This window comes from Phalacrocorax carbo, chromosome 2 (genome assembly GCF_963921805.1).
Source record: "Phalacrocorax carbo chromosome 2, bPhaCar2.1, whole genome shotgun sequence".
Taxonomy (NCBI): domain Eukaryota; kingdom Metazoa; phylum Chordata; class Aves; order Suliformes; family Phalacrocoracidae; genus Phalacrocorax; species Phalacrocorax carbo.
The window spans coordinates 58,697,687-58,713,306 of record NC_087514.1 but is presented as its reverse complement, the minus strand read 5'-3'; the positions used below and the strand labels follow the sequence as shown (position 1 = coordinate 58,713,306).

The 15,620-nt window shown below is 41.9% G+C and overlaps 1 protein-coding gene across 5 annotated transcripts in view; it reads right to left on the bottom strand.

The window, feature by feature from the left end:
- The window catches only part of LDLRAD4 (low density lipoprotein receptor class A domain containing 4), a 298,222-nt gene that overhangs the window by 251,339 nt on the left and 31,263 nt on the right, over positions 1 to 15,620 (bottom strand). For 4 of the 5 annotated variants that reach the window (XM_064443065.1, XM_064443061.1, XM_064443063.1 and 1 more), the window contains exon 2: positions 2,115 to 2,236. The exons of the other annotated variant lie outside the window; for it this stretch is intronic. The gene's annotated coding sequence lies outside the window, so the exon portion shown is untranslated. The remainder of the gene's footprint in view (positions 1 to 2,114; positions 2,237 to 15,620) is intronic. 5 annotated transcript variants of the gene reach the window in all.

Genomic DNA, 15,620 nt, shown 5'->3' with positions numbered 1-15,620 from the left:
GCTGATTCACACACACACACTGACGTTCAGTGATTCAACAATGATACGATCACGCTTAGCCTGTATGTTGTAAATGCAACTATTCTATGAAGCATGATTTAAAATTTCAAGGGACTGAAGCATTTCCCAGTCTGAACTTCAGATCTGGATCAAAAAGGTGTCAGCTGTGGATCTGCAGAATTTCAATCATCCCACCAGGCTGCAGCTCTCTTTCTCACAAACAGATAATGTTTGGAAGGCCCACAGCCATGCTTCATGACAGCAAGGCAGGACTCTCATAGGGGGCTGGATGGGCCACCAAAACACTCACTCCTGTGCAGTGTGTACGAAACTCTTGTAGGGTCTAGGCTGAGAGTAAACTGATGCCTGTCTTATTTTGCCGACTGTGCACTTGGGCATAAAATCTAATTACTAAAATTTTTATTGACTAAGTCTTATAATAATTATAGTAGGTGAAAAAAAAATTTGAAAGCGTGCACTATTTTGCAGTAATTACTGTAGGCCTTCAAGGTTTGGCTATGATATGGTCACCACTTCTCACAACAGACCTCAGCAAAAGAAAGAAGAAGGTGACAAGAAAGTAAGTACCTGAAAGGTACTCACATCCTGAGGAGTGAATGTTTATTTTTACTAGCCCAAAAGGAAGCATATCTTTATATTACACAAGAGCACCCTCAACTGAAAGCAAGAATTTGACATCTCTTACTTCTTCAACGCATATGCTAAACAACGGGTTACTGAATTAGACTCTCTCTTTTTGGTGCTCTCTGTGTGTTTCATATCCCACCATATTTTAAAAGTATGTGTCATTCAGTGCTGAATGAGCCATTTGACTTTATTGTTCAGCGGCTAGGATCTCATTTTCAAGTAATTTTTCTCATTAGGCAGAACAAAAACATTAACTGGGTCTTCCACATCCAGGCAAATAATTAACAATATGCTGGCTACTCTGGGCATCTCACTTCTCTCCCTCTTCCTTCCTCACCTCTTTCACTTCAGAAAATTCCTTGAAACCAATATATTTCTACACACACACAAAAAAAAAAAAACCCCAAGAAAAAACAAATCAAAATCTTCCAACATCTAAAAATTACTAGTAAGGTTTAGCTATAGCTACGTACATGGATATGTAACTATACACACACATCAACACATGCATACATACATACAACAAAATATGTATCCAAGAGATCATGATGTTGTGGTATGACTGAAACATTACTGGCATGAGATTAATTTGACCAAAGCATAGATTAATTTGACCAAAGTGTTCATCTACTGGCAAAAGATTACAGAACCACAGAATCACAGAGATTCACAGCATGATAGGAGTTGGAAGAGACCTCTGGAGATCATCTTGTCCAACCCCCCTGCTTGAGCAGGACATCCAGAGCAGGGGGCACAGGAACGTGTCCAGGTGGGTTTCAAATGTCTCCAGGGAAGGAGACTCCACAACCTCCCTGGGCAGCCTGTTCCACTGCTCTGGCACCCTCACAGGAAAGAAGTTTTTCCTCATGTTTAGCTGGAACTTCCTGTGTTCCAACTTGTGCCCGTTGCCCCTTGTCCTGTCATTGAGCACTATTGAAAAGAGCCTAGTCCCATCATCCCGACACTCACCCTTTAGATATTTATAGGTATTGATAAGATCCCCCCACAGCCTTCTCTTCTCCAGGCTGAACAAACCCAAGACTCTCAGCCTTTCCTCATAAGGGAGATGCTCCAGCCCCCTGATCGTCTTGGTAGCTCTCCGCTGGACTTGCTCAAGCACTTCTGTGTCCTTCTTAAACTGGGGGGCCCAAAATTGGACACAGTACTCCAAATGTAGTCTCACCAGGGCAGAGCAGAGGGGGAGGATAACCTCCCTCAACCTGCTGGCCACACTCCTCTTAATGCACCCCAGGATACCATTGGCCTTCTTGGCCACAAGGGCACATTGCTGGCTCAGGGTCAGCTTGTTGTCCACCAGCACTCCCAGGTCCTTCTCAACAAAGCCGCTTTCCAGTAGTTCAGCCCCCAACCTGTAGTGGTGCATGGGGTTGTTCCTCCCCAGGTGGAGGACCTTCCACTTGCTTTTGTTGAATTTCATGAGATTAGTTTGTTTGAATTACATTTACCTTTCCAGAAGTGTTTCAGAAAGAAGCTTGTCTAGTTTGAACTCATCCAATACGATATCCTTGAAGTCCAGAGAGTCAGGAGATTCTTCCTTTTCCTTCTAGTTGTGACTATTAAGTGTGATCTACAAGAAAAAGAAAGTGGGGGAAAAAAAGTTTGGCAGGCAATCTTTTGTGTCCTCAGTGCATCAGTATTTTAAAAATCCTTACAGAACATGGCACTGACTCCAGAAGATCAATCAATCGCTACTGGGTTTCCAGAAAGAATTCAAAGCAGATTTTGTTCTTCCCTAGGTATTTCAACAAGACACACCAAGGATTCATTTTTCCATGTCAAATATTCTGTCTCTCTCTTCACTGTCTTACACACAAAGATATTAAAATGAAAGGCCTGATGTTCTTCCACTTCTTTTTAAAAAAAAATATGTAACGAACAGTTTACATTTTCTGCTATAAATTTAAATTTAGCATGAGGGGATTTGCAACTTTTCATTTGAACTTACCTAAGAGAAGGGATTACAGTTTCTGTGCTGTGAAGTGCTAATACACTTCACAAAACCAACAGCAATGCCTGAAACATAAGTAAAACCATAAAAAACCAAAAAATACCTTTTCTCCTATTAGACACTTCAATTAATCAACAGCTATTGGTGGATAAGTTAAGCTAAGTACTCAACAGTTTTGTCCAATAAACATGTTTTAGTCTAGAAACAGCTGTGAAAAGGTCAGCAAACTTTATTCTCTGCAGTGTCTTGCTAACTCTGGGATTTCTCCTTTTCTAGGGAACATCACTTTTTCTGGATAGCATGTGAACACGTAATTTTGCAGATATTCATGCTGTGTAATATCAGCTCAATCTTTCCAGTTCTTTCAGTAATAGCAAGCAAACTCACAAAAGCTTCACCTCAGATTTCATAGGCATGTGTGTGCTTCTCTCCCAGTACCCAGGCCCCTGTGCCAATATGTAGGATTAAACTTTTTCCAAGGTTGAATAAGCCACCATCTGTCTATCTTGTGTGGTGCTGTGCGCCATCCGGGAGACTTGTCCCTTAGAGCATGTTTCTACCATATGTCACTCCTGAGTGATCAGTTATGCCAAGACATTTGGGAAAAAATGACTAAGTCGAGCTGGAAAACCCTTTCCGAATTCCAGAGGAGGTTTGCCAAGCCTGTATTTGCAAATAACTTCACATCCACCGATTTTTGCATATATTGTATATAACGATAAATAACCTTTACCCAAATGGACAAAACAACTATTTGGATGATGAATCTGCCCTCTGTTGTCCAGAACTCAGGTACTTTTTAATAAGCCAAGAGATTTAGGTATTATGCATCTCCAGGAAAAACACAAGGAACTTTCACAGAAGAATTGTGACTTCTACGATAACTAAGTTAAGAAAGGAAAAAAACAGATGTAAAGAATATATTTCAAGAAAGGTTCTACTTGGTATTTTAAAGCCACAACAAATTAGTAATTTCTTTCAAAATACTCAACTAAAAATACCTAAGGCAAGGCTTTTTCCTAATAATAACTGTACCTAAAGTCCTCACCTGCATGCAAAGTGCTCACCTAAACTAAATGTTAAACTGCTGATGTATCATAGTTCATGCAATTAGAATTTGTCTAATAAAGAATATGACTTTAGCCTATTTTACATTCAAAGAACCATTTTATGTTCCAATTCCTCAATGATTAAATTAAAACTGAAGCCAGCACCCTTCTTATAGCCAGCTCAAGGCTGCTCATTTACATAACTGACTTTCAAGGGCACTTGGTTACACAGCAATTAATACCAGCAAAGAATCTACCAGATCTGCTACTTAATGTTAAGGAAGACATTCTTGAGAACATTAAAAGAAGAGAGAAATTAGTAATTCATGATTACAGCCTCCCTGAGTAAGTTTAACATGGGAAGGAAATCTATTCCTAAGGGCAACAGTAGAAGTATTAAATATCAGAAGACAATTATAGGAATTACTAAATTTAGTGACAAAAGTGAGATGAGGAGCCCAAGAGAGAACATTCACAGAAGTCTGAGGGTCCTCTGTCTGTGTTTTGCCTTCAGAGTTTGGACAGTCACTGAAGAAAGGGGAAGTTGTGAAAAAAGAATTCACTACAGGCCATTGGGATTTGTAGAACTACGGGCAACAAAAAGCAGAAAAAGTTCATGTTAGACAAAGAAAACCTGTACTGGAAAGAGGTGATTATTAAAGGAAAATGAGATAAATTATCGCCTCAGACTGGATTTTTTTTTTTAATGTATCTGATTTATACAGTCTCCATACACACAAAGAGCAAAGCTTGCAGAGGTGAGGGTATTTCAGTCAGGTGACAGGTAACAAATCTGTGAAATAATAAAAGCCTCACACTGCAATATGGACTTGTGGAATGGAAAGAAGGGAGGACAATAAATATAGAACAGCTAGACTAAATGGGACTACTTGTCTACATAACACACCTAACAATTTTTAAGCCAGCGTATTTTTTGAGAGACTTGTCTCCTTCCTGGCCCACTCCTACAGCCTGAGGCATTCCCACTGCTGGGCCAAGAGAGACCAGAGATGCTGGTTCTGCAGCACCAGCTCTCTGCTGACCCTCTTATCCCCATGAGAAACCTTTAGACTAACAGGTGTCTCCTCTAACGGTCCCCTTGCTTCTTGCATCCATTTACAGGTCCAAATGATCTTCCCTTGAGGATGAAACATGATTTGGGTATATCACTGACTGACTCAGAGGGCTGCAAATGGGGACAAGAGGAGAGGAGGGAAACTTATCAAAGTTGCCAATTAAGAAAATTATTATTCTGGATGAGCATTTGCACTATGAAGCTGGTAAACAGCTTCCTCACAGAAGGAGCAGCTACGTAGCTTCTGCACTATCATCTCTTGCCCGAACTACAGCAGAAACAGTAGTTTCTCCTATACCAGTCATCATGAAGATCCCCATATATCTGTAAGGAAAAACGACAAATTAAACAACATAAAGGGAGAAAACATTAAAACATGGAGAAAGATTAATTTTCTTCTTTCCCTCTATGTTCAGCTGAGGAGATTCAGGATCTATCACCTGTTTGTCCCACACTAGTGTAGGCATACAGACAGGAATTCTGTCAAACTTTAGAGAAATTATGTTTTTTAGTTTGGTTTAATCACTATGAGTCCCTTGGAAATGCTTGACACACATAGGCAGTGTTAATTTGTGTTCCACTTCCACCAGGTACTAAGCCTCAACGCTCACTGTTGTTCTCAAACTCTTCAGGAAACTCTTCTATGCTCATGGAATTCATAAGCTCGGAAATCCAACAATCACATGCAAAACCATTCTTCTAGGAATAAATTCACTCTGTGACACAACTAAATATTTCTGTTACATAAATGCAAAACCTAACTGAAACATCTCCTGATAAAATATAAGACTAGGACATGTAAAAGGCAGCAACAGTGAAATTTCTTTCCAAGGCAAACCTCAGTTAGAGAGGATGACTGTGGAGACAGTGTTTACAGACAACAAAGGCTCTCCAAGCACAAGGCCACGTTATGTTCTCCAAGCCACCCATCTGCTGGGTATTTAATATTTTTACACATTCATTCATCAAAGTTAATTCCCCATCAGAGACTCTGAGTCCTAATTGGCAAGAGTTTCTTTTACTGACCAAGATGTAAGGGAAAAAATACAGGTTGGTGGGAAGCTATCAAATGTCACCTTTGTTAGGGGTGCAAAAAGGGGTGGTGGTGCTGCTGCTGTTTCCAGAGATAAAGAGTTTTCCTCATGTATCTTTCCTCTTCTTCACTTACGCCCTTCTCTACAGAAAACCCAAGAAAATCTGCCATAGCTTTAGGTCAAAGGAAAAACAGGCCCAGCTGCCGTAAGCCAAACAACGTACAGGTTTGCTATCTCCCCTGCTGTTTTGGCTTGAGCTCTTCAGACTGGAAAATTCAGAAGCACAATCTCCCGAGCTCTATAAATGCCAGAACCATCTAAGAGGAAAATAGGACAAGGCCACCCCCAGGCAAGTTTGCACTAAAATCTGCTGGCTGCAAGGCAAAAATACAGTAAACATTGCATAGGGACAGACTGCTCCTTGGAAAATATTCCACAAGAACAATGTAGCTTCCAAAGAAAGGCTGTGCTAAAGGGACTTCTGGAGAAAAAAAATGCAATGTTTTAAGATCCTTGTGAGGAGTTAGCAAGCTAATGGCACACTCAACGACAAACTGTGTGACAGGCAATATGTTTTTGACATTAATCCAAAGAAGAAATGTAGAAGCGGCATTGAATGTTCTCTACAAAGTGGTAACAAATTCAGTATCCTAGAATAGTTCTGCAGTTCACTAAGGAAATTTCGCTTTTGTCTTGACAATTGATTTCATGGAATAAAACAAGTAACAATAAGCAATTAAACCATCAATATCATCATCTTGTCTTTTCAGGAAAGACAATTTAAGTTAAATTTTTGCAGTCCTTGTGAGATGAACTTTGCAACTGACTGCTGTATGTTTTAACGTGCTCTATACTGACTCAACCTAGAAAAACAAGCCAAAAACAGAAGTTGAAACATCCTTTTTCCTGTGTAGCTCCAATTTGCAGTAGCAAGAAGCTAAACAACATGCTCTCCACCAGATGGCTGAAATAAAAAGAACACTCTTTCTGATTAATTAGGAAACAAATGTATCTGCTGTTAGCACAACAAGTTACCATCAGGAAACCTGGGCTCCCATTAAACTTTGGTATTTGTGCTTCCTCTGCAACCGTGTTCAAGACCAACCCCAGATTTGTCTCTCATTTCAGAAGCAAAACTTTATACACAAGTCCTTCACACGCAAGTATCACACCAGATACTGCAAAACCAAAAAGGGTATTGGCCCTCACAGACAAATAACTCTTATAGAGAGAGAAGTTTCCTAAAAGAGAAAGTGCCCGTCAGAATAGAAATGAATGAAGGCCTCCTAGTGCTGTGAGGAATCACTCCAGGCAAAGTCGCTAGGTGAAACAACACATCCCTCATCAGGGTTCAGTGAGCAATGGAGGCTCATGCATGCACACTCAAGCTCTCCAGCTGGTCCGGGAAACACAAATCCCCAGACCAGATACTGCACAAGGAACAAGGATGCGACAGCCTGAGAAGAGAGGCCAGCCCGTGGTTCCCTGATGAGGCTGCCAAGTGTGACTGTCCACATCTCAAGTGAAGGTTCAGAATACAGTGCAGGCACTGGAGATGGAGAAGGAAAAAGGTACAAAACACAGAACATGTGCAAAACACAGGCAAGTGCATGCACTTAGAACATTAATATAATGTATGGTGCTACTGCAGTGAGCAACCTTGGGAAGAAGGGAACTGAGCTCACCCAACCTGGGGAGGTGTGGGGAGCTGCAGCTAACAGCTTTCAGTGTTGTCGTTATTCCTCTGCTTTCAATGGAGGACCTGCTGTTTCAGCAACATGAGCTCCAAAACTGGGGAAGGCATACACAAGAAAACCACGCCATGTTGCTGAGGATACTGAGGCAGAGAGCTCCCAGCTTTCTTTGAACAACTGCTTTTTTCCACCAAGCCTGGGACCTGATATTTCAGTAACAGTGGTTAAAGAAGGACCACTTAAGAAGCAAGCAATGCACTGAGGAGGGACCTGCCATGTTTGAGGGCTAAAGCACAATTTCACCTTCTTTAACAACAACATGCGTGCCTAAAAAGACATAACGCCTTAGTGAGAATCCAGGGCTGCCAACAACCCCACACCACTACAACTCGGAGTATTTCTCCTATGTGTGCAACTGAAGTTCTCAAACATGCTGAGAGTTATTTTCTAGGGACAAAGGGAATGGTGGAGAAATTTACTAGAAACTAAATCCAAGACTGCTTTTTAAAATCCAAATAAAGTAACTAAGGAAGCTGGTAGACTAAATAAGAAAAACCAAAATGGCTTTCTCACACATTAAAAGAGGATTCCAATAATTTTATACACACAGTGAGGCCACTTCAGCTAACATGCTTATCTCACTTTTCCTTACAGGCTTGTGATAGGTACCTACTGCAGGAAATACAAGGCTACGCAAAACTGCAAAACACCATAGAAAACACTAATGTTTCAAAGTGCACCTATCCATTGCATCATACATACAATTACAGAAAAAAATTAATTTGTTTTTTCTTGAGCATGTAATGTCAGAAACTGGACCCATGTAAACTTTCAGCAAGCACAATATTTTCTTTGGCACAGTGTTTTAAAACACTGTTTTAATGTATAGTGTTCAAGTGGGTGAAGACCCACCTCTCTTCTGTTTGCTTATACTCTTACTTGATGCCTCCTAGGACTAGTGGTGGAAAAGACAGTGAACAACTGAACGTGTGCACCCTCTCCCCATCACTCACAATACTGCAGACCTCAAGAATATCCTCCAATGTCTCTCCTTTCCAGGATAGAGAGTCCCAGTTTTCTTTGTACGTAAGCCTTTCCATATCTCTTACAACTTCTGCTCTTCTCCACATTTTTCCCGCCCTACTGTACTGTTTCTGAGCTGAGAGGACCTGAACCACACATGCTATACAAGATGCTGGTGAGCTGTGAACTTACACACTGGCAACAAGGATGGCGTCTGTTTAATCCTCTATTCCTTTATTAATATTTCTTAGCATTTGATTTGCTCTTCTGATCAGCATAGAGTAGTGAGTTTCTGGTTTACATTGCTGTTTATCATAGCCTGGTAACTGACTCATGGTAATAGTCAGCACAAAGCTCATAATTTTTTCGTGGAATAAGAGTTGTTTTTCCCCATGTAGATCACTTCCAATTTATCTGCACTGAACTTTACTTGCCCTTCTACTACTCAGTCACACAGCCATGTCAGGCACTCCTCCAGTTCTTCAAGGTTCACTTCAACCTTACTACCATGAACAAGTTAGTATCATCAGCAAGCTTCCTCACTTCATCAATGAGCCCCTTTTCCAGTGTACTTTTCATATGTTGATTACACCAACTAGTCCAACTGCACTGGTGACTGTCAGAAGGAACCACTTATTCCAACCTTATTCTTCCCACCTTTTACCCACATATTAGTCCATGACATGACCCTCCTTCTTCATGCACAGTTACCTGGCTTCCTTCTGGTAAAGAAAGCTGTCAAAGACATCTGAACGCCATCCAGATCTTTTTTATTCACTTGCATGTTCACCCCCTGTGCTGGTTTTGGCTGGGATAGAGTTACTAGCTTCTGTGAAGAAAATGATGGGGCTGTGTTTTGGATCTGTGCTGAAAACAGGGTTGGTAACACAGGGATGTTTTCATTACTGCTGAGCAGGGCTTACACAGGGTCAAGGCCTTTTCTGCCTCTCACCCCATCCCACCAGTGAGAGGGCTGGGGGTGCACAAGAAGCTGGGAGGGGACACAGCTGGGACAGCTGACCCCAACTGACCAAAGGGATATTCCACACCATATGATGCCAAGCTCAGCAATATAAAGCTGGGGGAAGAAGAAGGAAGCGGGGGGAAGTTCAGACTGATGGCGTTTGTCTTCCCAAGTAACCATTACACGTGATGGAGCCCTGCTTTGCTGGAGATGGCTGAGCACCTGCCTGCTCATGGGAAGCAGTGAATTAATTCCTTGGTTTGCTTTGCTTGCATGTGCGGCTTTTGCTTTACCTGTTAAACTGTCTTTACCTCAACCCATGAGTTTTCTTGCTTTTACCCTTCTGATTCACTCCTTACCCCCCTGGGACAGGGGAGAGAGTGAGCAGCTGTGGGGTGCTTAGCTGCTGACTAGGGTTAAACCACCACACCCCCTCAAAGGGCTTCAGTTACTTTGAAAGGTGGCATTTTCCGTTGTGAAAGAAAAGCTGACTCTTCCTGCAGAGCATGTCTTCATTCAGATAAGTAACACATTTGTAAATATCACATTGTGAAGTGATAGATGAATTCTGCATCTTTGCAGACAAGGTTAGGGAACAAAGGAATGTCATTTTCTGCCTTAAAAAAATAAATATTTTTTTGCTTATTTTGAAGCAAAACAGCCAGAGAATTTAAGGTACCACCAAACTCTCCCCGTTATATATGGCTCCATGTATGACTAAATAGTAGGGCAGGCACAATAACAACAATTTCTCCTCTTGTAACTCTTCAGTGAAGACAAGACTATTCATTTTTCTAACAAATTTTAATCTGAGGAACAAAAGTAAGCAAATGCTAAAAAACACTTAAAATATTTTCCTGCTGTTTGTCAGATGTGTGGGCCTGCCAGCAACTGCATAGCACCAAAAAATTTTCAGAGTTAGCAAGTTACAGCTTCTCCCAGGTTTTCTTCTTGATCTTAGGCAAATTTCTACTGTTCTTTACCAGATTAATAGACTACTTTCTATCTCCCTATTGGCTCATTTTTCCTGATCATTAAGTTAATGGTGCAGGGAATTGTGTCCTACCAGCCTCCCATACTAGCCGTTTCCTGCTAGCACACCACAGAGGGCATGGGTACACCCACATGAATTCTGAAAAGATCTGACAGTAGGAGTTAGAGATGGGAAACTGATTCCACTTACTCCCATGTGTTCCCACATTAACAGTAGCCACAACCCAACCCTTAAATTTATGTCTGAAACCTGCAATGACTCCTCTCATAAAAGTTCTCTCCTAACATTTATCCTAGCAGTATCTGTAACACCCTCAGCTTCTTTGATATCACCACTTCCAGACTCTGTAACTGGCTCATTCATGTGAATGGTGGCCAGAAGGTCTGAAGAGCACAGGACACAAGGTGAGTGCTGGCACCCTCAACTTACATTACATCTCACACAAAATAACTAGTTTATCAACAAGTTAAAAAGACTAAGAAAGCAGTATTAAAAAAATTTTCAACAAAGCGTGGCTTCACTATTAAAATCTCTCTATTTCAGCTTTCTTGTTGGTTTCATTATACGGAGAGGCAGAGAGCTCTGTAAACAGATTTGCTTAGTTTCCATGTCTGTTGCCAAATTTCCATCCTGCGGAACCAATTTTAAATAGAAAAAAGTGTCTCTTCCCATCCTCTGTTCCTCACTGTCATTCTTATTAAGGATACTGAGTAAAAACTGAATGGAAATGAACTAGTCACAGTAGGGTTCAAACCCAAATGTTAACTTTTTCTTTTTTAATTGCCAAAAAAAATCCAGATCACTTTGATCCATAACTCTTCCTTTCTTGCAGCTACGGAAAGTTTTTAAACTGAACGCTGCCAACAATGACCTTGTTATAAACTGGAGTTCACAGTTATTTTTATGGAATTTTGTCTCAGTAACTTTTAGCTCAAGCAGTTCTCATGAAAATATTTCCAAACCACCAACTTGGCTAAATATTTCCAGTAAAGCAAAATAATCCCCAGCTCCTAAATAAAACTCTACTTCTTTTTTTAACTTCACTTTATCCTTCAGAAAACTAGCACAGCTTTAAAAATGGGAAGGACAGAAAAGGGAGAAAGGAGAGCAAAAAAAAAAATCTGAGAACGTCAAGCAGCCTCTAGTATCTCTGGGTTATAGCAGATGCAGAACTGGAAATGGAGATGAGATATGGGAAATAATCTCTCACATAAACACAAGTATTAATAGCAATGGCAAACAAAACCAAAAAGAACACTGTAATTCTAAATAGCGTAGTACTTGCCTAGCAGAAAGCTCTCAGATAGATCCAGCCATTGTTAGCCCATGTTCACAGCCAGGGTTTCCACACTAACATGAAGGACCACATAAATGGGAAAAAAAATCTGATGGACTTTGTATTATCATTTTGTTTACCTTTTTTGGAGTGGGAGTGCAAAATAATAATTTATTATATTGTTTTTCACATCTGTCAGATGTTGCACATTTTATGTAACTATCACACATTTGACAAAATCTTCCTACCTACCCATATGCTAGGGGAAAGCTCAAACTGTGGAAAAGAAACCTTCCTCCACAAAGTAAATTTCCTCTTTGAGAGTAACTGCGAGTTGCATGTAGGGGTCTAAGATCTCCACGCTCTCCTCTCATCACTAGGACTAATACTTCCACATAACCCAGAGCTCTGCTCCCTGGGAAGTAGAACTATCTATCCTGTGCTTTACACATGCCAAAAGAGCAGTTGCACTGAATCATTTCACATACCGGACCACAAAACGGACACAGTACAACCAAAGCAAGCCCTCATCCAGGTACCTACAATGGCTTTTTCAGAATGCAAGTGCCAGATGTGTTTGCACAACTGGCCAGTATATTACCCTCACTAGCGACCAGGTCCATTACCTGAAGCAGAATAAAAAGACACCCACATCCAGGACCCCACCACAGACTTGGGGGCATAAGCTGGGCATTAGAGCTTCTCCCAGGGGCCAGCCCACACGCGATGCACTGTTCTGCTTGCAACAACTCTCAATCTTTCACCTCAAGTAGAAGAGGCCCCCACCCCTGACCTTGAATTCAAACCTCATTCATCATATGTAAGAAACCAAAACACGCAAACTCCATAGGTAGTCCTGGAACTGGTATTTTCCAGCTTTTTTTCTGCAGTACATAGGGAAAATGGCAGCAGCTGTGACGAGTCGGAGCTGCCACCAAGTACCAAAGCAGAGGACTGAGAAAAGTGTATGGAGAGCACATAAGAAACTATGGAGAAACAGAAGAGGACACACCACAGAGCATTTGCAGCATGACTTCTGAAAAAAGAAACACTCCTCAAACAATGGGGCTAAAAAACAAACAGCAGTGAGGAAGAAGATGCTGAGAAGAGTCCAGGTGCAGAAGAACGGGAGAAGCTGTTCCAGGCAACCAAAAAGGACCTTCCTTCTTGGCTCACTGTTTAGACACATTTAGAATTTAGGATTTTAGAAACAGATTTGCAGAGCAAACTGGTAATGCATTTCATTCACCAGAGCTTTCACCTGCAATATATCTATAAAATTTAAAAATGTTTTCAACTAAGAACATGTACTAATTAAATACTTCACATAAACATCACAAACAGTTGTGTATCTTGGCAAATATGTACCATGAGCAGTCCCTACAACACAACCTCACTATCAGATCTCACATTCTTTAGCAGGTTCAACTCTGAGACCACGCAGGAAATACCCTTCACCTTCAGTATCAGGAGTCGGGGCATGCTGGTAGAGCTTGTGTGGGACTTTTTAACCTGCAGATGGACCAACTGCTTTGTCTACTTGGATTGTCAACTCAATGTTTGTTGCTGACTTTGTTTGGAAAGCTGCTCACTAGCCTTTGGAGCCCCTTGAATTGTGGAAAAAAAATCTGTAAATCAAACATATACACACAGTTTAAAACTGTGATACACTTGAGCTAACAAGAACTTAGAGAGTCTGTGATTACAGCAACCACAGCAGTGTTTCTGAAAGGGAAGATCAAGAGTCACTGTTTTGAACGGAAAAAGTGAGCTGTCAAGTGACTGACAGGGGGAGGTTGCAACACAATGTTTCACTGCATCTGCAGAAAATAGTGCTAAGCCCATCCATGAAACAAGAACAAAAAAGGGATTTAAGGGATTAGAAGATAGAGCACTTGCTGATTCTTAATCTAGAAAATTAATCCTACAGGGAAGTATGATGGAATAAGGGCGGGACGGACAGATGGACAACAGGAGGCTGCATTAGAGACTGGAGGATACAAGTAACTTTTCCAGAGAGAAGAGGTTCTGACCAAAGTCTTATCGATGCCCTACACTGCCACTGCAAAGAAAATGGGGACCAAATCCTCGTACTATCCCCTTCTGGCCCAAGTGAACACAGCTGCAGCACTAGATCTGAACCTGATGGGCAAAGGAGATCCTCAGTGAACAGAGCAGGAAAAAAAATGTATTCACCTGTCAGGTAAAAGGGACTGTAACTTCCTATGACCATTAAGTCCTCCTTGTTATTTCTAACAAGGTACCAAGGCACTGGATATTAGTTTCTAGAAATCAAACAAAGTAGGCAGCTCAGAGGAAGAAGGTATTTTTCTTTCAGTACTAACTGATGCCATACTAGGTAAGAAGCACAGGTTTTCTTAAAATAATGTAAATTTCTGTAGCAAATTGTTTCAAACAGCTGACAGTTGGACTTGATCCTAGGGGTTGTTTCCAACCTAATATTCTATGATTCTGTGAAAACTGCCTGCAGAAGTGCAGTGTGGTTTATAAACCTGAAAATTATGGAAATTAATAGCCACTTCTGGACTGTACGTTAAAGATATCGAGTTTTTGAGATTCCTTGTTTTTGGCCCAGTGCTATACAAACAGAATGCCCATTGGTGGAAATGCACAGATTGTGGAAAATACTTCTGCTCTGCAAATACACCAATGCACTACATGGATTACATAGAATTCTCAACCTTCCTAAATCACTCAAGTATACTGTACATATCATGCTCACTTTAGTAGTGATAAAGCAACAAGTAACTCCAGTATTGTCTTATGATTAGCACAGGCACAGAAAACAAAGATACCAACTCACCACTAATTGTCAAACAGCCAATTATTTAATCCTAGTTAAAAGTAAGCACGAAGAATGTGAATTAAGGTATCCTGACTTAGATGTATACTGAATCTCTTCTCCATCCAGCTTATGATCCTGTTCCCAATTTAGGTTTTAAGTTACTCAATAATGACATAGCATCAGTCTTTTAAAAGGTCTGTATTGCGTTTGCATGGCAGGTTTTAGTAGTGGGGGGGCTACAGGGGTGGCTTCTGTGACAAGGTGCTAGAAGTTTCCCCATGTCTGATAGAGCCCATGCAGCTGGCTCCAAGTTGGATCCACCGCTGTCCAAGGACAAGCCCCTCAGCAACAGTGGTAGTGCCTCTGGGATAACAGATTTAAGAAGGGGGAACAAAAAAACCTGCTCAATTGCAGCCAGAGAGAGGAGAGAGCATATGTGAGAGGAACAACTCTGCAGATACCAAGGTCATTGAAGAAGGAGGGGGAGGAGGTATTCTAGGCACCAGAACAGAGATTCCCCTGCAGCCTGTGGTGAAGACCCTGGTGAGGCAGGCTGTCCCCCTGCAGCCCACAGAGGTTAACGGTGGAGCAGATACCCACCTGCAGCCCGTGGAGGACCCCATGCCGGAGCAGGTGGATGTGGGCCCAAAGGAGGCTGTGACCCTGTGCGAAGCCCTCACTGGAGCAGGCTCCTGGCAGGACCTGTGGCCCCGTGCAGAGAGGAGCCCTCGCTGGAGCAGGTTTGCTGGCAGGACTTGTGACCCCGTGGGGGACCCACGCTGGAGCAGTCTGTTCCTGAAGGACTGCACCCTGTGGGAGGGACCCCCACTGGAGAGCAGTTTGTGAAGAACTGCCGCCCGTAGGAAGGACTCGTGTTGGAGAGGTTCATGGAGGACTGTCTCCTGTGGGAGGGACCCCACACTGGAGTAGGGGAAGAGTGTGAGGAGTCCTCCCCCTGGGGAGGAAGGAGCAGTAGAGACAATGTGTGATGAACTGGCCACAACCCCCATTCCCCGTCGCCCTGCACCACTCGGGGAGGAGGTAGAGAATTCATGAGTGAAGTTGAGCCCAGGAAGAAGGGAGGAATG